Source organism: Oryctolagus cuniculus, chromosome 19, assembly GCF_051225735.1.
Source record: "Oryctolagus cuniculus isolate XC-2025 breed Fujian yellow rabbit chromosome 19, ASM5122573v1, whole genome shotgun sequence".
NCBI classification, from domain to species: Eukaryota; Metazoa; Chordata; class Mammalia; order Lagomorpha; family Leporidae; genus Oryctolagus; species Oryctolagus cuniculus.
The window spans coordinates 26,172,700-26,194,658 of record NC_142885.1 but is presented as its reverse complement, the minus strand read 5'-3'; the positions used below and the strand labels follow the sequence as shown (position 1 = coordinate 26,194,658).

Below are 21,959 nucleotides of genomic sequence, written 5' to 3'. Positions count from 1 at the left end.
GGGGGTGAACCAACAGAAAAAAAAGAAGACCTTTCTCTGTCTCTCTCACTGTCCACTCTGCCTGTCAAAATAAATAAATAAAAAATTTTTTAAAAAAATTTAAAATACAATTATCAAAGGTCAGCACTGTGGCTTAGTGGGTTGAGCTGCTGCCTGAAGAATGGGCCTTCATGGAACTGTAGTTCATGACTGTAAAATGCTTAGCACTGGGGGCAGCTTTGTGGAGTAGCTGGTTAAGCCTCCACTTGAGACGCTGTTGGAGACCCTGCTGCTGCATTTCCCATCCAGCTCCCTGCTAATGCACCTGGGAAAGCAGCAGAGGATGGCCAAGTGCTTGGGCCCCTGATTCCATGTGGAGACTCAGAAGAATACCCTGGCTCCTGGCTTCGTCATGGCCCTGGCTGTTGCCACCATTTGGGAAGTGAACCAATGAATGGAAGATCTCTTCTCTCTGTAACTCTGCCTTTCAAATACAATAAATAAATCTTCGTGGCTGGTGCCATGGCTCACTAGGCTAATCCTCTGCCTGCAGTGCAGGCACCCTGGGTTCTAGCTTCTGTCGGGGCACCAAAATCTGTCCCAGTTGCTCCTCTTCCAGTCCAGCTCTCTGCTGTGGCCCAGGAAGGCAGTGGAGGACGGCCCAAGTGCTTGGGCCCTGCACCCGCATTGGAGACCAGGAGAAAGAACCTGGCTCCTGACTTCGAATTGGCTCAGCGTGCCGGCCATGGCAGCCATTTTGGGGTTGAACCAATGGAAGGAAGACCTTTCTCTCTGTCTCTCTCTCTCACTAACTCTGCCTGTCAAAAAAATAAATAAATAAATCTATGAGTGTGTGTGTGTATATATATATACACACACACATATATGCATATATTATTATATTATATATATTTATTATATATAATAAACATAATTATATAATTTATAACATATAATTATATATTAGAATATATAACATTATACTAGATATTATATATCTTAAATATAATATACAATAATAACTATGTATAATATATAATTATCAGCAAACTCAGTAAAATGTTTAATTTATTTAGAAATTGAATAAATAAAAATTTAAGTATGTTTTTTTCATCAGATTCAAAACAACTATTGCAACTGTTGACATTTTGACATATATGAGGCAATGGCCATTGAATAGAATGTGAATTTGCAAAAGAAATCGGTGATGTGTACCAAAAGTCTTAGCAATAAAGATTATGTTTATTGTATACTCTTGTCCCAAATAAGCACTTCCTAAAAAAATCTTTCTATGGAAAAAATAGGTTTCAGAAGGGCCTATGGAAACTTTTTCTTAGGGAAACTTCAGGATAGAAAAGTAAATATCTAACAGTACAGTATTCATTAAATAGTATATGATAAATCCATATGAAGACACATACTGTTTAGCTATAAAATATATTTACATTATTAAGCAAAAAAAAAACCTTGCAGAGCAGAATGTATGATATATATATATCCACTATTTTTCAAAAACATGCTTATTTATTTTTTAAATATTGATTTATTTATTTGAAAGAGTTACACAGAGCAGAGGCAGAGAGAAAGAGAGAGAGAGACAGAGGTCTTCCACCCACTGGTTCACTCCCCAATTGGCCACAATGGCCAGAGCTGCGCCGATCCCAAGCCAGGAGCCAGGAGCTTCCTCTGGGTCTCCCACACGGGTGGAGCAGTTGGGCCATCTTTCACTGCTTTCCCAGGCCATAGCAGAAAGCTGGGTCGGAAATGGAGCAGTCAGGTCTTCAACTGGTGGCCATATGGGATGCCAGCGTTTCAGGCCAGGGCGTTAACCTGCTGCACCACAGCACCAGCCCCCAAAACATGTTTATACAGATACATTTCCTCAAGCCTGTGTTACGTGAGCGAAGCCATCTGTTTGACTCACATAAGCGTACCTTAAAAAGATTGTGGAAATGGAATTAAAAGTTAAATTTATTTTGGTTCAAAACATGTTGAAATTTATATATACATGGGTTATTTAAAAAGTTCATGGAAAACATGAGAAATACATATTTCAAATGTTATGCACCAACATAAACTTATCTTCTCCTTCTATTTCCCATGAAATTTTGAAATCCATCAGAAAAACATGGTGTTCCTGGGAAATATCTGCCCATTATTTAATATACTGTAGAGATGCTAAATCTGCCTGAAGTTACTAAGAAAGAATGTGGTCGTGATTAGACACTTTTTCATTTAACCTCTCTGCGTTGTAACCGGTCATCACATTTAAAGAAACTATTTCCAGGTGTTGTGCAATCTGTGATACCGAAATCAGAGCAGAGAGTGTCTTCTTGACGCGGCGGCACACCGGCCGGTGCCCTAGGGCCAGTTGGAGGGGCTGCCCGCCAGCAGCGAGTCCAGGGGTAGCCTCTCGGCGGGCGTCTTGCCCACCAGGCACAGCAAGTGGAGCTGCGCAATGAGGGGCGCCTGGAGCGCGCGCAGGGCCGGGCGCGCTGAGGCTGGGACGGGTACTGGGCGCGCAATACTCCATGAGAGCCAACTGCGCCTGCTCCTGCAGCCTTTTCGCGCGCGCAGAGGCCGAGAGCGCCATGACTTTGAGGCACCGGACTCCACCGAGTCCCCCTGCAGGCGGCCCAGCTCGTCCACCTGCTCCTGGTCCAGGAAGGCCACGCGCGTTCGGCCGGCAGTGGCGCCCTGTGCAGGCAGGGGCAGCGCTAAGAGCAGCCGCGCCACCAGCGTTCTCACCTGGTCCATGCCCAGCGCTGCGCCGCCGCCGCCCGCACCTGCCGCACCTGCAGCTGCGCCATCAGCTCCCACACTGGTTGCCTGAGAATGAGTCTCCGCCTCCTGCACCTGCCGCGCCCACAGCTGCACCGGGAACAAGCCTCTGTCCCCCGCCGCTCCAGCACCCAGCCTGGAGGGCTGCTGGAGGAGGCGGCCAGCGCTGCCAGGCAGCGATTGCGGGATGCGGTCGCGCTGCAGCGCTGCGGGGCGGCAGGAGGGAGAGAGAGAGAGAAGGGCAGGGAGAAGACAGCCAGAGCTAGGCTCTCTCAGAGTCCCCCCCACCCCAGCTCCGGGAGATTCCAGGTAGGGAGGGGGCCTGGGGTCTTCCCCAGGTGGGACTGGGACCTGGGGCCTCGCCCGCAGCAAGCAGGTGAGGTGGGAGGAGGGAAACCGAGGCAGGGAGGGCTGGCTGCCAGGCAGGGCAAATTAAGGAGCCTTAATGAGCCCGCCCACCTGGCCTGATGGAATCCATGAGCTCCAGCCTTGGGCCGGCCTCACGCAGGGTACATTACCAGCCCTGGAGAGGACTCGGGCTGGAGGTGGGACTGAGTCCTGTGGGGGTGGGAGTCAGCTGTCCAGTAGGAGTGGCCAAATGGGGCCCAAAAGTGCTGCCCTGGTTATAAGCCCCGCCTGCACCACTCCTCCCCCCATCCTACCCCCAGGGCCTTTGCACCTGCTCACCCCCCCTTCTTCAAGCCCCCACCCCCAACTCTTCCTCCTCCAGCCCAGGCTGGGGCGTGGGGTTCAAATCCCACCCACAACTCCCTCTTTAACACCAACCCCCAAATTAACAAATCTGCTTTAGAGCAGCATTGGCCATGGAGGAAGGGCTACCCTGGTGGCAACTGAAGCCATGGGCTATTTACTGAGGGCCAACTGTATGCAGGGACCCTGGGGCACAACAGTGCACAAGACAAAGAGAGTCCCTGGAGAAGTCATTGGGTTCCAAAGCAAAGTAAGGGGTTGTGAGCTGTGATGGTGGGAAGCCGTGCATGGGGTGGGGGGTGCAGCACGTGGCTGTAGGTGCGCCCAACTGAGGGCCGGGCCAGCGGGATTTCAGATCAGCCACGTGAGAAGAGGGGGCACAGGTGAACCCCCCCAAGCTGAAGGGAGTGGCTTTTCCAAGGGGCTCTGAGCCGACTTTATCACCTTCCCTCACAGACCCAGTGAGGGGGGAGGACTTCGAAAGCGTGAGAGACTGGAGTCAGACCCTGGGAGGAACCGGCAGACAGAAAGCAGGTATGGGGTGCGCATTTGTCCTGAGGCTGGAACCCCCTCTACCCCTACCCCGAGACCACCGCCCCCCCTCCCCGTGTGGAGCCTGGAGAAACTGCAGGGCATTGGAGTTTAGGGCCGCACTGCTTGGACTCTGTCTGCCCTGGGCCAGGCTGGGGCTTCTGGGGAGGAAACAAGAGTGGGGTCCCCATGGGCTCAGGCTGCCCAGCTCCTGCCTTAAGCAAACAGAGGCAGGGGTGGGAGCAATGGAAACCAAATAAATGTGTGTTTGTGCGTGTGTGTGCATGTATGTGTGTGTGTCTGTGTATTTCTTCAGGGCGCAGTGGCCAGGCCTGGGCAGGGTGACCGGGCCCTGGCCACAGCTGTAATTGGATTCCTGAGCCAGTACAGGGTGCAATGGCCCTGGTCTTGTGGTTAGCAAGTGCCAACCCCAGGCCCCACCGGCCTACTGCAGGGAGGATGGGGGCCGCTCACCCTCATTCCGCAGGCAGTGGGGCTGGGGTGCCATTCACCCACCTACCGCACGCCCCCACCAGGCTGCAGCGGGGCTGGGGGCCACTCACCCTCCTGCACAACCCCCCTGGAAGCACTTCTTGAGCCGGCAGGACTGGCACTGGTCACGCTGATGTTGGTCCATCTGACAGTCCCAATTGGACCTGCAGGTGTAGCAGTGTTAGGAGCCAATTGTCTAATGAATATACAGGGTGTGTGTTTTTAAAGCCTGATAATTTTAGACATAACTTTCTCCACGTTTTATATTTCTATATTTTAGTTTTCATGTATCCATTTGAAAGGCAGAGAGTAATTCTACTGTGTGTGTGTGGCAGGAACCCAATTCCTTGAGCCCTCCTGTGCTGCCTCCCGGCGTCTGCATTAGCAGGAAGTTGAAGACAGAAATGGAAACAACACTCAGAAGCCCTCATTCCATTGTAGCAAGGTTGTCTCAAGGGGATTCTTAACCACTTAGCCAAATGCTCGCTCCTGCTTACTACTTTTTAAACACCACTCTCTTACATTACATAGGCCCAGGATCACAAAAATTACCAATTCCAATGTTGGCAAAGCCAATGAAAATGGAGCTCTCACAAAGAAAATGAAAGCCAAGCAAATTATTTAATTAGAAGTATTAGCTTGAATAAAATAATAGTTTGAGTTTCATGTTTCATCAGGTTAGATAAGTGATGGATTTTCAATAGCAATATACACTGAACATAAAAAAGATGTACAAATATTTTCAACCATCAGTATTACACATTTGCAAAAGCAGTGGATGCTTGAATAGTTCTACAAAAATGTGTTCCAAAATCATGTGATTAGTCTTTAAATAAAGGAAATGAATGTTTATCTCAATGAACCATTTCCAAAAGGGCAGAAATACAAAATAAAGCCCCTAACATGAACTGGATATGACAATAATTATCTTTGAAAATTCGTTTTAAGAACTGTTTCTGAAAACTATATTTTTTAAAAAGTAAACAATATTTTAATGGGGAATTACTAACCATGATATAATAAAATATTTTCTGGAATTCTTGATCACAGTTTGAAACCAGATTTAATTTAAAAAGTTACTAAAGGTGGGAAATAAGTCATACAAGAAAAACTATTTTTAATTTTTAAATGTATATCTTTAAGCATATCAAATGTCAAAATGAGATTATTGAGAAAACACATGGTAATAGAGAATTATTAGATTTATTTCAAAAATTCTTATTGAATTTTTAATAGGCTCTCAAAACTTGATGTAGCAATCTATTTTTTCTGGGACCACTTTTGTTCCTTTGTCCACTCCTGTTAGCATTATTTGGCAAAAGTTGAACGTTGAGGTACACGTGAGAGAATTATTACTCAATTTTCCTGGCCAGTTTTAGGTAAGAAATCATGAAACAACCACAACCACCACAACAAACACCACTTTCTCAAGAGCATTTGCAGATCAGTTCTGCAGACTTCAAACGTTTTCAGGTTTGGAATGTTTAGACTACCGCTCTCATGATAAATTCTCTGTGGCTTTCTTTCTATTTCTGAATTGCTTTTTACAAACAGAATGCAGCATTAGGAACTGACAGCAAAATACACTGTTCCCCAGATGGTTCAAATAATAACTATGCCAATTGTTTGTATTTATATTGCAAACATCATATTTTCACCTAAGTATCACTTACCTCAAATGTTAACTGAATAGTTTTATAGAATTGTTTTTTAAGATTTATTTTCTTTGAGAGGCAGAGTTATTCTACAAAAAGAAATAGATATCTTCAATACAAGCATAATTTTAATTCCTTCAAGTGATTGATAGAAAGGCATATTTTGTACCTTTAATTTGAACAGGATCTCCCCAAAATTAAATTAGATAGATTGTTTACCAGTGTGATAAAATGTATTTCACAAAGAGAAAATATGATACAAAAATATAATTTACTTTATTTCTTGAATACTCATATATGTCTTGCTAGACTAAGAATAGAATCAATATATTTTTGTCAGTCTAATCATTCTGAAACAAAATCAAATAATGAGTAATTTGGAAATGTTTATGAATTATTTTTCTGTTTATTTCTATGGGGGAAGGAGGAATGATGGTAATGTTTCCAAATTCTTCTGGTTAAATGTGGAACAGTTAAAAAATAACATGATATAGTTGTAAGTAGGTCTTAGGCAAAAAATGCATGTGCAACCATGCATGACATGAAATGTATTAAGTTAATACAATCCTTGACTTTTTTTTTTTTAACAGGCAGAGTGGACAGTGAGAGAGAGAGACAGAGAGAAAGGTCTTTCTTTTTCCGTTGGTTCACCCCCACAGTAGCCGGGATCCAGGTGCTTCTCCTGGTCTCCTGGGCGGGTGCAGGGCCCAAGCACTTGGACCATCCTCCACTGCCTTCCTGGGCCATAGCAGAGAGCTGAACAGGAAGAGGAGCAACCAGGACAGAACTGGCACCCTGACTGGGACTAGAACCCGGTGTGCTGGCACTGCAGGTGGAGGATTAGCCTATTGAGCCACAGCGCCAGCCTATAGTCATTGACTTCTGATACCTGTGGTGTCCATTCCAATGAAGATTCTGATTGGCTAGCTCATGGTAACATCAAGGACTCTGGTTGGTGTGACTTTAAAACAACTATTGGATTGATTCACATATGTTAAACATAAATTTTAAAATATATGACTACTTTACTTATTAGTTGTGGCAGTTAGTGTTACCTTTTCCCTTTTATCTTTGCTTTGTAAAACACACAAAAACATTCATTTGCCATATTCTTCAAATTAAGAAAATGGTTTACTGTATGATGATGTTTAGATTCTCTTTGATCATCCAAGGATTGATTTTTTTCTTGCCATAATAAATCTACAAATGAAAACCTGTGACTAATTAATGATCTTGATCTAAATTAGCACAGAGCAGATGAGTCTGGGGCACTCTTAGATATGAATATTAAAATCTATAGAAATTAAAGAAATTACAATGGGGAGACCAAAATTATTTATAAAGGATCATTTATTAAACATTTTTCACAAAATACAAAGATGGTTGTTCTGCAAGAATACATCACATATTAAAAAATAATGTGTTTTTACTGAATTTAATTTGAAGACGTTCAGAATTGTTTTGTCTATCCCCTTGGGGAGCCCATTTGGCTTTGCTCCTTGTCTGACACCATTTCTAAGAAGGAAGAAACATTTTCTTGTTAATTAAGTCATATTCATAACAGTTTTAATTTTATAGAAATAAAATCAGGGGTGGGCGCCGCGGCTCACTAGGCTAATCCTCCACCTAGTGGCGCCGGCACACCGGGTCCTAGTCCCAGTCGGGGCGCCGGATTCTGTCCCAGTTACCCCTCTTCCAGGCCAGCCCTCTGCTGTGGCCAGGGAGTGCAGTGGAGGATGGCCCAGGTGCTTGGGCCCTGCACCCCATGGGAGACCAGGAAAAGCACCTGGCTCCTGGCTCCTGCCATCGGATCAGCGCGGTGCGCCGGCCGCGGTGGCCATTGGAGGGTGAACCAACGGCAAAGGAAGACCTTTCTCTCTGTCTCTCTCTCTCACTGTCCACTCTGCCTGTCAAAAAAAAAAAAAAGAAATAAAATCAGACAGTGTCTGCCACAACAAAGCTCTCTCCACAAAGTAACTGATATGCCTATGATCCTATTTTTTTTTCAAGCTACAAGATAGGACGAATCAAGGAGGAGCTAGGTAAGTTGTATAATAACATATTAGCAGCAGTGATAGTAAATGCAACATAATGTTTGTTTTGTCTGTGGTACAAGAATATGTCATATCAGACTACTGTATGTTTCTCTACTTGTACACAAGTAAGTGCATACGGATTGTCTCAGAATGACACATGCATAAAAAGGCAGGAAGCTGGCCTGGCTGGCATTATCAGTGCCTATTTTCATCAGCTAATATGAATGAATTGCTAAAATTAGTGAAGACAGGAAAATGACTTAAGGATAATATATACAGAGTTAAACTGCATCCTTTTTTAAAAATCTATTTGAGTGATCTCAGGCACTTTTGCTGTTCAGGATAAAAGGTTTTATGTTTTATTCTTGATGGCGATTTCTCAGTGCAAGCAAAAGCAAATACCTGCCCACTGTCATAAACATGAACTCGTACATCTGAGAGGGTAAAGTAAGTTCATCTTCAACGTTTTCACTCTGGAAGCATCTCGTGTAGAAATGTGTCATAATTTGTTCTTAGTACCCATTTAATTTTTCAGTTCAAGCAAAGGCAAACATACCTGCTCACTGTCATACACACAACCAAACATCTCTGGACTATTCAAAGCAAGTTCACCTTCTGATTTTCATCATGGAAGCATCTTTGATAAGTGGCACTTCCTTCCTCTATAAATCATGCAAAACAGACCCATGATGCCTGAATTTAATAATATTAAAAATCATGGCCATGGCCATCTCTCTGTGTAAACTCTGTTGGGTAAGGCTTGCCATCATGGTGCTTCTTTCCTGAGAATGAAGCTGGTCCTGTCTGTGTGGATCATAAGTGTGCATGCTCTGAGCTGTGGTCACTGTTGTGGCTGTCTTCATTGACCAGAGAGTCCCCTGTTTGCTGGAGCGTGGCCGCACCAATCCCTGACAGCTCTGAAGGGAGCAGGGTTCCTTTCTTCACATTACCAGTTCCTTTTCTCAGGCAGCAGTGCCCGGCTGGCCCAATTTTACCCTCTTCCACTTCATCCTCCTGTTCTGGAACCACACTTTCACCTTGGACAAAGAAAGGAAACACACGAAGCAAAACAGAACATTAGATTCAAGTGCTTTCTCCTTTTGGTCTGCCTAGGAGAACCAGATTCTCAAAGGTTTACATGAAGACACCATGGAAGAGGGTAAATATAAAAATAATCCCACCCTGAGTTTAATCAGGTTGCATGTTTGTGATAATAATTTATAAACATTCAGAAGATGCACACAAATGATTACCTTTCATATTTAACAACAAAGGGAATTCATTGTAGTATTACCTCACAGTTTTTGCTTTGTGGATTTAAAAATTAAAAATCACAATAATAAAGAGAAGTAGACAAGAAAGGGCTTATCATTCAAGATGTCTCCAAGGTATTTGGTTCTGCTCTTGCATGATAAACCTGTGATGGGACCTATGTGGATACGTAGTCAGGAGCTGCATCAATAGGTTGAATGTTATGTGAATGTTCATCTTAACACACTAATGTGAAAAAAAAAAAAAACTGTTTTCCAAGGTTGTATCAGTTTAGTTTTCTTATTCATTCCAGGGCATAAAAGTTCAAGTTCACCCAAATCTTTGCCGGCATTTGGATTTACCAGGTTCAACTTTTTTTTTTTTTTACAACACAATGACAATAAATGTTGTCTTACTGTGCTTTTATTTTGCCTTTCCTGTTTTCTAATGGAGTCAAGTATCTTTGAAGAGTTTAGGATCCAGAGTTGGTGTCCATGTCCCATGTTGGAGCACCAGGAGTCCTGGCTGCTCTGTGTCCAATTCACTCCCTGCTGCTGCACCTGGGAAGTGCTGCCATTTGGGGAGTGAGCCGATGTATGGAAGGCCTCTCTCTCTCATTTCTCATAGATAAATTAACTTTGTTTTTTAAAAAAATAATGGCCCACTGTAGTGCTTCTATGAAATACCTCCCTGTATCTGGTATGGATTCTTTTTAAAATTAATCTTACTCTTTATGGACTTTAAAATGTCTGAGTCCTAATTTAATACCTTCAGTTGTATGGAAGCTACTATCTTCTCTGTTTGTGCCCTCCCCTTTTCTTGGAGTATTTGTTGATGATCAGAAGCTCTTAATGTATTTATATTTACACACTGTTTCTTTAATGGTTAGAGCTATTGAAGCATACTCTCTGCTGAGGCCACAAATGTATTCTACATCTTCAAAGAGTTTAAGGTTTGCGTTTCAAATTGAACCTGTCAAACCAGGAAGTATTGATTTTAGTATACAGAGGAAAGCAAATGATTCAATTTATTCTGTATGAATAACAAGTTGTTCTTGGGGCCGGTGCTGTGGTGCAGCGGGTTAACACCCTGGCCTTAAGCACCAGCATCCCATATGGTGCCAGTTCAAGACCTGGCTGCTCCACTTTTGATCCAGCTCTCTGCTGTGGCCTGCAAAAGCAGTAGAAGATGGCCCAAGTCCTTGGGCCCCTGTACCCATGGAGAAGATTGGGAAGAAGCTCCTGGCTCCTGGCTTCGAATCAATGCAGCTCCAGCCATTGCAGTCAACTGGGAAGTGAACCAGTGGATGGAAGACCTCTTTCACTCTCTCTCTGCCTCCCCTCTCTCTGTGTAACTTTCAAATAAATAAATAAATAAATATTTAAAAAGAACAAGATGTTCTAGGTAGCTTTTTACAAAAGTCACCATTTTCTCAGTGATCACTGTTTCAATTCCATCATCAATAAAGCTTCCATGTAGAAAGTGGCTTCAAAAAGCTCACAGAAAATGGAATTAAATGATAACTTCTTGTGTTCCAAGAGGTTTCTGAGGGTTTTTTTTTCAAGATTTATTTTATTTATTTGAAAGTTATGCTAATGGAGACAGAAAGAGAAACAGAGAAAGAAAAATATTCCATCTGTTGGTTCACTCCCCCAGTCAGATGAGCCCACAACCATGTCTGGGTCTCCCATGTGGGTGGCAGGGAGTAAGTACTCAGGGCATTGTCTGCTGCTCTCCCAGGTGCATTAGAAGGGAGTTGAATCTGAAGCAGAGCAGCCAGAATTCAGGCTGGTGCTCCACATGGCATGCTGGTGTTACAAACAGAGGCTCAGTGCCCTGCACAACAGCACTGGCCCCATCCATGAGCTTTTGAAGGCCTCTCATATGCACAGCTTTCTGCTCTACTCTGTTCTGTCCCTGGGTCAGTTTTTACCTGTGAGAACATCATATTTTCATTCTTGCTGTAATTTTGTACCAGATCTTTGTATCTGATAGGGACAGGTCTGCTTCACCACCAAATATATTTCATTCTCCTGCACCAAATATATTTTGAATGTTCTGCATTTTCTTTATTTTTTTTTTGGACAGGCAGAGTGGACAGAGAGAGAGAGACAGAGAGAAAGGTCTTCATTTGCTTTTGGTTCACCCTCCAATGGCTGCCATGGCCAGCCGGTGCACTGCACGGATCCGAAGCCAGGAGCCAGGTGCTTCTCCTGGTCTCCCATGGGGTGCAGGGCCCAAGGACTTGGGCCATCCTCCACTGCATTCCTGGGCCACAGCAGAGAGCTGGCCTGGAAGAGGGGCAACCAGGACAGAATCCGGCACCCTGACCAGAACTAGAACCCGGTGTGCCAGCGCCGATAGGTGGAGGATTAGCCTACTGAGCTGCGGCGCTGGCCTCTGCATTTTTATATTTGAAATAATCTCAATTTCTGTGAATACACAGTGCCAATGGGAATGTGATGAGAAATAACTCAAATTTCCAAAGACATATTTATATCTGCAACCTTCAAATCACATGATTCATAAAAGTCAGTATAAATTCCTTAGACATTTACACAATTAAATATTGAAATTGAGATGATTCTTAACTAGGGATTGTCACTGCTTTCACTGCTGGGCTCAATTAACATCATGTCTCATTTATTACCTATCTATACACTAGTCCATTTGACAAAAATAATACAATATAGTAAAAATTTGATTTAAAGTTCAGTGGTGAGGGGCCAGCACTATGGCATAGCATGTAAAGCCACCACCTGAAGTGCCAACATCCCACACGGGTGCCAGTTCAAGTCCTGGTCACTCCACTTACAATTCAGCTCTCTGCTATGGCCTGAGAAAGCAGTGGAAGATGGCCCAAGTTGTTGGTCCCTGCACCCATGTGGGAGACCCAGAAGAAGATCCAGACTCCTGGCTTCAGATTGGCTCAGATCTGGCCATTGCTGCCATTTGGGGAGTGAAATAGTGGATGTAAGACCTCTCTCTCTCTCTCTCTCTCTCTCTCTCTCTCAGTCTCTCTCTCCCTCTCTCTCTCCCTCTTTCTCTCTCTGCCTCTGCCTCTCTGTAACTCTCTGCCTTTCAAATATAAAATAAATCATTAAAAAATATTTGATGAGAACTGACATTATTTCTGCTTACTAATCATAAGGATCACTACATGCATCATGTTACAGCTTGTGTGCTACATGTGCTTTATTTCTAATACACTTTCCCCTCATCTTGTGAACATTATTTCTATGTTATGAATGAGACAATTGAGGTAAAGTTTACATGAACATGACACAGATGGAAACTCTAACCCCAGGATTTAATCTAACACCAGGATTTAAACACCTACGTCTTTATCTGGCTCCAGAATTGGGGTTTGGTTTTTTTTATTTGAATTCTATCTCAAACTCCTGTTTTTAGAGCATTCAGGATAAGAAGGTAAAGTACAGGATTGTGAAATGCTGAGCACCATCCATATGGTGACTCTCATTCACGTAATTCCTCCACTTGCTGTGAATGGGTTGGTAAATGGGGTGCTATTTTCCTGCCCTGTACTTTAGGTAATTACACTACTCAACCTAATCACCATGTGAGCTTGACAGTGCAGGTTGCATTAGATCTGTTGCACATGAGCTGGGTACTACTCTTGGCTTCACTTCTGAGTTTTTGTGTGAATTTGGGAAAACCACACTTTTCTCTGTCTCAATTTTCATATTTGTGATATTGGAATAATGAGGCTTTCAAGATTCTCCATAGGATAGTTTCTCCATTGACCATTCCAGATTGGGGAAAAAAAAAAAAACATGTAAGTCATCATCATAATCACTGTCACCAAGACTGAAATGTTCATGCAAAATAATCTTGACAGGAAACAAAAAATGGGAGGAATAGAGTTATTGAAATCCATGCTTATGTTCTTCTCTAGGAGAGGAGGTACAGTAATTCTGTAATACCAGCATCCATCTGTCATGTGCAATTTCACGTGAGAAAATTCTAAGAAGGTACGGATTTTAGGAATACGACTTTGTATTTAAATGAAAGTATGTCCGTTCATTTTTTCTCATCATATGACATTTTACCATTTAATTTTTAAAAATTATTTGTTTTTATTCATTTGAAAGGCAGAATGAGACAGTGAGAGTGAAAGAGATTATCTTCCATCTCTTGGTTCACTCCCCATAACCACAGGAGCCAGGAGTGGGCCATACCATAGTCAAGAGCCAAGAACTCCACCTGGGTCTCCCACCTGGGTGGTAGGGACCCAAGTAATTCAGCCATCAACTGATGCCTCCCAGGGTGAGCATTAGCAGGAAGTTGTATAGGAAGTGGAGGTGTTATTGGAATCCAGGCACTTTGCACATTTGCATTTAATGTGTATAATATCTGGTCTCCTAGGCTTTACATTAGAGAAGAAAACAAATTATATATGAATCTATAGTGTCTCATAATTTCCTAAGGTGGCCACAGTGAATTAGGTTAATGGGAAGCTGAATCTATATAATGTCATAATCCATATTTATATTGTACCATAAATGTATGACTTTTGTAGAAACAAACAACCATAACACCAAACATCTGGATGAAATCTGAAAATTTCAGTGACATATCCAGATATCTCTACACATCTGGAATTTTTAGATTTAATGTTCCAACTGCTTCCATTTTTGTCTGGGCACTTGAAACACTGTAGACACTGTCTAACAAATATTTATTCACATCATAAAGATGTGAAAACATGGAAAGAATCATTGTAAAAATACAATGTTCAGATTTAATCATATTCCAGTGATTAAAGTGGCTCTGGCAGTTAATGTAGACAACCCAATGTCAACAGGCCCTGCAGACTTAACCAAGTAGTTCAACGGCAAAGTGGGGAGTTGAAGTGAAGAATTCGAACCAAGGATGCTTTAAGGTAAGAATGAAAAAGAAAGAAAAGAAAGCCTCTCCACTTCTCCTGCCTGCAAGGGTAGACATATGTCTGCCTGCCAATGGGGTCCCTCAGCTAGTTCCAAGCCACCAGCAAACTCTGCTCTGCAGATCTGCAGCTGTGCGTTGAGGTTGGGGGTGCTTGATGGAAGGAGTATAGGGATAGAATACATTGCATGACTAACAATTGAAACCCTGTTTATTGGGCTGCCTCTTGCCTTTATCATTGATTTTAGCACAAAGCTGGTGATAGATGAATCATTTTTCTGTCTCTATAGTTTTCAGTTCTGAAACTTGTTTTTCCCCTTTACAAATCAATCTTGTAAAACAGGCTCTTTGATGTAGTCATAAAAGTTTTACTATCCCACTTTTTTTTTGCATCTTTATTTATTTCAAACACACACATATCGAGAGGGCAACAAAGAGGGATCTCCCACTCAGTGGATCACTCTCCAAATGCTAGTTACTGCCGAGGCTGGGAGAGGTTGAACCAGGAACAAAGAATTCAGTCATATATCCCAAATGTGTGGCAGAGATTCAACAACTTGAGATTTCACCTGCTGCCTCCCAGGATGTGCATTAACCAGGACACTGGAATCAGGAATGGAGGTAGGATTTGAACCCAGTCACTTTAATTTGAGATTGCAGGTGTCCCAAGCAGTCTTAATCTCGACACCAAATGCCTCCCTCCACATGTTTTTAAGAAAACTGAATACTCAACAGCTATTGTGAGCCATGGATAAATAACATGTTGAACAATAAATAACTCTTGTTGTGACAAATAAAATTCGATGTAAGAAATGTTAATCTCTTGATATTATTAAAACCAATCTTATGAAATCTCATTCTTCTTTACAAAAAAATGAACCAAAGTAATAATTCATGTGATGAGCAAAGTTGCTAGAAGTTTCCTTCCTTTTAACTTGATCTTTTTGAAATGTCACAGCCATAATAAATGCTAATAATTTCTTCTTACCTGATGAAGTTCAATGAAAATTACTTATTTCATTAACATTTAATTACAATGGAAACATGCTACTTCGAATAACCACATTTCCATACAAGGTGAAAAAATACATACTGCTTTTAGTTATTCAAAGTGAAATATCATTTATATGTGACTTTAGCAAATTGAGTGAAAATATCAAAACTAAGTTACTTGTTTTTTTCCTTTACTTTGTTATAAAATTCTTAGCTGGTATTAACTGAAGATATGAAATCTTTGTATTCAAAGCAATTACTTTATTTCTGTCTTTTTCTTTTTTTAACTTTAATATAATAAATATAAATTTCCAAAGTACAGCTTATGGATTACAGTGGCTTTTTCCCCTCATAGCTTCCCTCCCACCCGCAACCCTCCCATCTCCCACTCCCTCTCCCATTCCATTCAAATCAAGATTCATTTTCAATTATCTTTATATGCAGAAGATCAATTTAGTATGTATTAAGTTAAGATTTCAACAGTTTGCACCCACACAGAAACACAAAGTATAAAGTACTGTTTGAGTACTAGTTATACCATTAATCCACATTTCTGTTTTTTTCAAACTAACAAGACCAACTAGAATGACAGCTTTTTTTTTCTCTTATCATCTTGCCTAATCTTTCAATGATGTTTAAAAGCAATTAGAGAGCTGAGGAAGCAAGAAGGCGGAATGGGAAGGGAGCACAGTGATAGTCCGGGGAGAGACAGTTTAATAAGAGTGGAGATACTGCAGATTCAAGGAAGAGTAGGGGAGGAAACAGCAGAAGAAACTCTTCCAGAACGCGTGATTCACAGCAGACCTGCGTGGAGAGTGTGGGAGCCCACAGTTCGGGACACCAGCGGCAGACTCAACACACCAGCGCTGGAACGCGAGGTGAGCTGAACCTCAATAGCCCGAGACACCGGCAGGCAAGCAGAGAGAGGAGACTAGAGGGAATGACCCCCGGGGGGGGAAAGTTCACCAGGCTAACTGGAAGAGAGTGAGAGAGAAAAAAAAAGGTGACTGGTACGGACACGGGTTTCTCTCTCTCCGCTCACCTCTCAAGGGCGAGCAAGACAAAGAGCAGGTGCCATCTTGGACATATGTCATAAGCAGAGTGACCTCAGGTCTGCACCGGCCCTGAGCCTAGCAGAAAAACCTGACTCTGGGTGGGGCAAATTAACAGGAGATTAGGACCTAGTAAATTTGTGGTGCTACTGAACTGAGACTGTGAAAAAAGAGACGGTGGGGGAAAGAACTCACAGAATTCACGTGAGTACTCTCCAGAGACGCTACAATTCCTAAACTTTGGCAACCCAGTGGGAGACTGAAGGAGAATTTGAGCCCACCCTGAGGGCAGAACAGATTCCCTGGGTGGTCCTTTGGAAAGAGCTTCCAATCTCTGGCTCCTGTGGGTATATCATTTGCCTGCTAACTACCTCCAACTTCATTCAGCTGTGCAGAATTACTTCCCTTTTGAATCAAAAAAAAAAAAAAGAAAGAGAGAGAGAGATCTACCACACCTAACCTGGGAGTGTCACCTTTGGCACACCAAACAGAGCTCTCAGGCCACACCCATCTCAAGCCTCTAAGGCTCCATCAAAAACAGACAGTCCACTTAATCTAGAGTCATAGTATAACAAGAAAAAGCACCACAGTGAAGAAACCAAATATCTCCAATATGCCAAATAACAAACGCAAAAACCGAGATAATAGAAACAAGGAAGTCACCATGACGGCCCCAAATGAAAAAGACACCCCAATTCAAGATTATGAAGATGATGAGATAGAAGAAATGCAAGAAGCAGATCTCAAAAAATTGATAAGAACATTAAGAAGTTCTCAAAAACAAATTCTTGAACTACAGAAATCCTTAATGGACAAGATAGAAAATCTCTCTCGTGAAAATGAAATATTAAGGAGGAATCAAAATGAAACAAAACAACTAGTACAACAGGAAACTGTGATAGTGACAAGAAATCATAATGAAGTGAAGAATTCAATAGATCAAATGAAAAACACAATAGAGAGCCTTACAAACAGAATGGGGGAAGCAGAAGAGAGAATATGGGATTTAGAAGACAGAGAACAGGAAGGGATACAGTCAGACCAAAGAAAAGAAGAGGAAATTAGAAATCTAAAACATATTGTCAGGAATCTGCAGGATACTATTAAAAAAACCAACATTCGGGTTCTAGGAGTTCCTGAAGGCATGGAGAGGGAGAAAGGATTAGAAGGCCTTTTTAGTGAGATATTAGCAGAAAATTTCCCAGGTTTGGAGAAGGACAGAGAAATCCTAGTACAGGAAGCTCACAGAACCCCTAATAAACATGACCAAAAGAGATCCTCACCACGACACATTGTAATTAAACTCTCCACAGTGAAACAGAAAGAAAAGATCCTAAAATGTGCAAGAGAGAAACGTCAGATTACTCTCAGAGGATCTCCAATCAGACTCACAGCTGACTTCTCATCAGAAACCCTACAAGCTAGGAGGGAATGGCGAGATATAGCCCAGGTACTAAGAGAGAACAACTGCCAGCCCAGAATATTATATCCTGCAAGCTATCATTTGTGAATGAAGGTGAAATAAAGACTTTTCATAGCAAACAGAAATTGAAAGAATTTGTTGCCACTCGTCCAGCCCTGCAAAAGATGCTTAAAGATGTGTTACACACAGAAACACAGAAACACGGTCATCAATATGAAAGAAGGTAAAGGAAGGAAAGCTCACAGCAAAAGATCACAGGGAATTCAAAGCATATATTAGAACTTATCTTTGGCAAATGGCAGGGCAAAGTTACCACTTATCATTAGTCACATTGAACGTTAATGGCCTGAACTGTCCAGTTAAAAGACACCGATTGGCTGATTGGGTTAAGGAACAAAACCCAACTATTTGCTGCTTACAAGAAACACATCTTTCCAACAAAGATGCATACAGACTGAAAGTGAAAGGCTGGAAAAAGATATACCATACCAACAGAAATGAAAAAAGAGCGGGCGTAGCCATCTTAATATTGGACAACATAAACTTTACCACAAAAACTGTTAAGAGTGACAAAGAGGGACACTATATGATGATTAAGGGATCAATTCAACAGGAAGATATAACAATTATCAATGTATATGCACCTAACTACAGGGCACCAGTTTATCTAAAAGATTTGTTAAGGGACTTAAAGGGAGACTTAGACCCCAATACAATAGTACTGGGGGATTTCAATACTCCACTCTCAGAAATAGACAGATCAACAGGACAGAAGATCAACAAGGATACAGTAGATTTAAACGACACTATAGCCCAAATGGATCGAACAGATCTATACAGAACTTTCAATCCTACAGCTAAAGATTTTACATTCTTCTCAGCAGTACATGGAACCTTCTCTAGGACTGACCACATACTAGGCCATAAAGCAAGTCTCAGCAAATTCAAAAGAATTAGAATCATACCATGCAGCTTCTCAGACCATAAAGGAATGAAGTTGGAAATTAGCAACTCAGGAATCCCTAGAGCATACACAAACACATGGAGATTGAACAACATGCTCCTGAATGAACAATGGGTCATAGAAGAAATTAAAAGAGAAATCAAAAATTTTCTGGAAGTAAACGAGGATAACAGCACAACATACCAAAACTTATGGGACGCAGCAAAAGCAGTGTTAAGAGGAAAGTTTATATCAATAGGTGCCTACATCAAGAAATTGGAAAGGCACCAAATAGATGAGCTTTCAACGCATCTCAAGGATCTAGAAAAACTGCCGCAAACCAGACCCAAATCTAGTAGGAGAAGAGAAATAATTAAAACCAGAGAAGAAATCAACAGGATTGAATCCAAAACAAGCATTCCAAAAAATCAGCCAAACGAGGAGCTGGTTTTTTGAAAAAAATAAACAAAATTGACACCCCATTGGCCCAACTAACTAAAAAAAGAAAAGACCCAAATCAATAAAATCAGAGATGAAAAAGGAAACGTAACAACAGACACCACAGAAATAAAAAGAATCATCAGAAATTACTACAAGGACTTGTATGCCAGCAAACAGGGAAACAAACCTATCAGAAATGGATAGATTCCTGAACACATGCAACCTACCTAAATTGAACCATGAAGACATAGAAAACCTAAACAGACCCATAACTGAGACAGAAATTGAAACAGTAATAAAGGCCCTCCCAACAAAGAAAAGCCCAGGACCAGATGGATTCACTGCTGAATTCTACCAGACATTTAAAGAAGAACTAACTCCAATTCTTCTCAAACAATCGAAGAAGAGGGAATCCTCCCAAATTCTTTCTATGAAGCCAGCATCACCTTAATTCCTAAGCCGGAAAAAATGCAGCATTGAAAGAGAATTACAGACCAATATCGCTGATGAACATAGATGCAAAAATCCTCAATAAAATTCTCACCAATAGACTGCAACAACACATCAGAAAGATCATCCACCCAGACCAAGTGGGATTTATCCCTGGTATGCAGGGATGGTTTAATGTGCACAAGACAATCAATGTGATACACCACATTAACAGACTGCAGAAGAAAAACCATATGATTATCTCAATAGACGCCGAGAAAGCATTTGATAAAATACAACACCCTTTCATGATGAAAACTCTAAGCAAACTGGGTTTGGAAGGATCATTCCTCAATACAATCAAAGCAATCTATGAAAAACCCACAGCCAACACCCTATTGAAGGGGGAAAAGTTGGAAGCATTTCCACTGAGATCTGGTACCAGACAGGGATGCCCACTCTCACCACTGCTATTCAATATAGTTCTGGAGGTTCTAGCCAGAGCTATTAGGCAAGAAAAAGAAATTAAAGGGATACAAATTGGGAAGGAAGAACTCAAACTATCCCTCTTTGCAGATGATATGATTCTTTATTTAGGGGGACCAAAGAACTCTACTAAGACATTATTGGAATTCATAGAGGATTTTGGCAAAGTAGCAGGGTATAAAATCAATGCACAAAAATCAACAGCCTTTGTATACACAGACAATGCCATGGCTGAGGAAGAACTTCTAAGATCAATCTATTCACAATAGCCACAAAAACAATCAGATACCTTGCAATAAACTTAACCAAGGACGTTAAAGATCTCTATGATGAGAATTACAAAACCTTAAAGAAAGAAATAGAAGAGGATACCAAAAAATGGAAAAATCTTCCATGCTCATGGATTGGAAGAATCAATATCATCAAAATGTGCATTCTCCCAAAAGCAATTTACAGATTCAATGCAATACCAATCAAGATACCGAAGACATTCTCAGATCTAGAAAAAATGATGCTGAAATTTATATGGAGACACAGGAGACCTCGAATAGCTAAAGCAATCTTGTACAACAAAAACAAAGCTGGAGGCATCACAATACCAGATTTCAGGACATACTACAGGGCAGTTGTAATCAAAACAGCATGGTACTGGTACAGAAACAGATGGATAGACCAATGGAACAGAATAGAAACACCAGAAATCAATCCAAACATATACAGCCAACTCATATTTGATCAAGGATCTAAAACTAATTCCTGGAGCAAGGACAGTCTATTCAATAAATGGTGCTGGGAAAATTGGATTTCCACGTGCAGAATCATGAAGCAAGACTCCTACCATTCACCTTACACAAAAATCCACTCAACATGGATTAAAGACTTAAATCTATGACCTGACACCATCAAATTCTTAGAGAACATTGGAAAAACTCTGCAAGATATAGGTACCGGCAATGACTTCTTGGAAAACATCCCAGAAGCACAGGCAGTCAAAGCCAAAATTAACATTTGATATTGCATCAAATTGAGAAGTTTCTGTACTGCAAAAGAAACAGTCAGGAAAGTGAAGAGACAACCGACAGAATGGGAAAATATATTTGCAAATTATGCAACTGATAAAGGGTTGATAACCAGAATCTACAAAGAAATCAAGAAACTCCACAACATCAAAACAAACAACCCACTTAAGAGATGGGCCAAGGACCTCAATAGACATTTTTCAAAAGAGGAAATCCAAATGGCCACAGACACATGAAAAAATGTTCAAGATCACTAGCAATCAGGGAAATGCAAATCAAAACCACAATGAGGTTTCACCTCACCCCGGTTAGAATGGCTCACATGCAGAAATCTACCAACAATAGATGCTGGCGTGGATGTGGGGAAAAAGGGACACTAATCCACTGTTGGTGGGAATGCAAACTGGTAAAGCCACTATGGAAGTCAGTCTGGAGATTCCTCAGAAACCTGAAGATAACCCTACCATTCAACCCAGCCATCCCACTCCTTGGAATTTACCCAAAGGAAATGAAATCGGCAAACAAAAAAGCAGTCTGCACATTAATGTTTATTGCAGCTCAATTCACAATAGCTAAGACCTGGAACCAACCCAAATGCCCATCAACGGTAGACTGGATAAAGAAATTATGGAACATGTACTCTATAGAAATCTATACAGCATTCAAAAATAACGAAACCCAGTCATTTGCAACAAGATGGAGGAATTTAGAAAACATCCTGCTGAGTGAATTAAGCCAGTCCCAAAGGGACAAATACCATATGTTCTCCCTGATTGGTGACAACTAACTGAGCACCAAAGGGGAAATTTGTTGAAGTGAAATGGACACTATG

General features: G+C 41.6%; 1 long non-coding RNA gene across 4 annotated transcripts; it reads left to right on the top strand.

Annotated features, from left to right (window-relative positions):
* The first annotated feature begins 2,928 nt into the window (after positions 1-2,928).
* Positions 2,929-10,787, top strand: LOC149120434 (uncharacterized). Of its 4 annotated transcripts, none has more exons than XR_016226310.1 (3): positions 2,929-3,069; positions 3,928-4,005; positions 6,740-7,161. It is a non-coding gene; the product is annotated as an uncharacterized LOC149120434 (long non-coding RNA). The 4 variants fall into 4 exon arrangements; XR_016226312.1 differs by lacking the exons at positions 2,929-3,069; positions 6,740-7,161 and adding exons at positions 3,166-3,305; positions 4,830-5,352; XR_016226311.1 differs by lacking the exons at positions 2,929-3,069; positions 6,740-7,161 and adding exons at positions 3,169-3,305; positions 10,593-10,787.
* Positions 10,788-21,959: the final 11,172 nt, after the last annotated feature.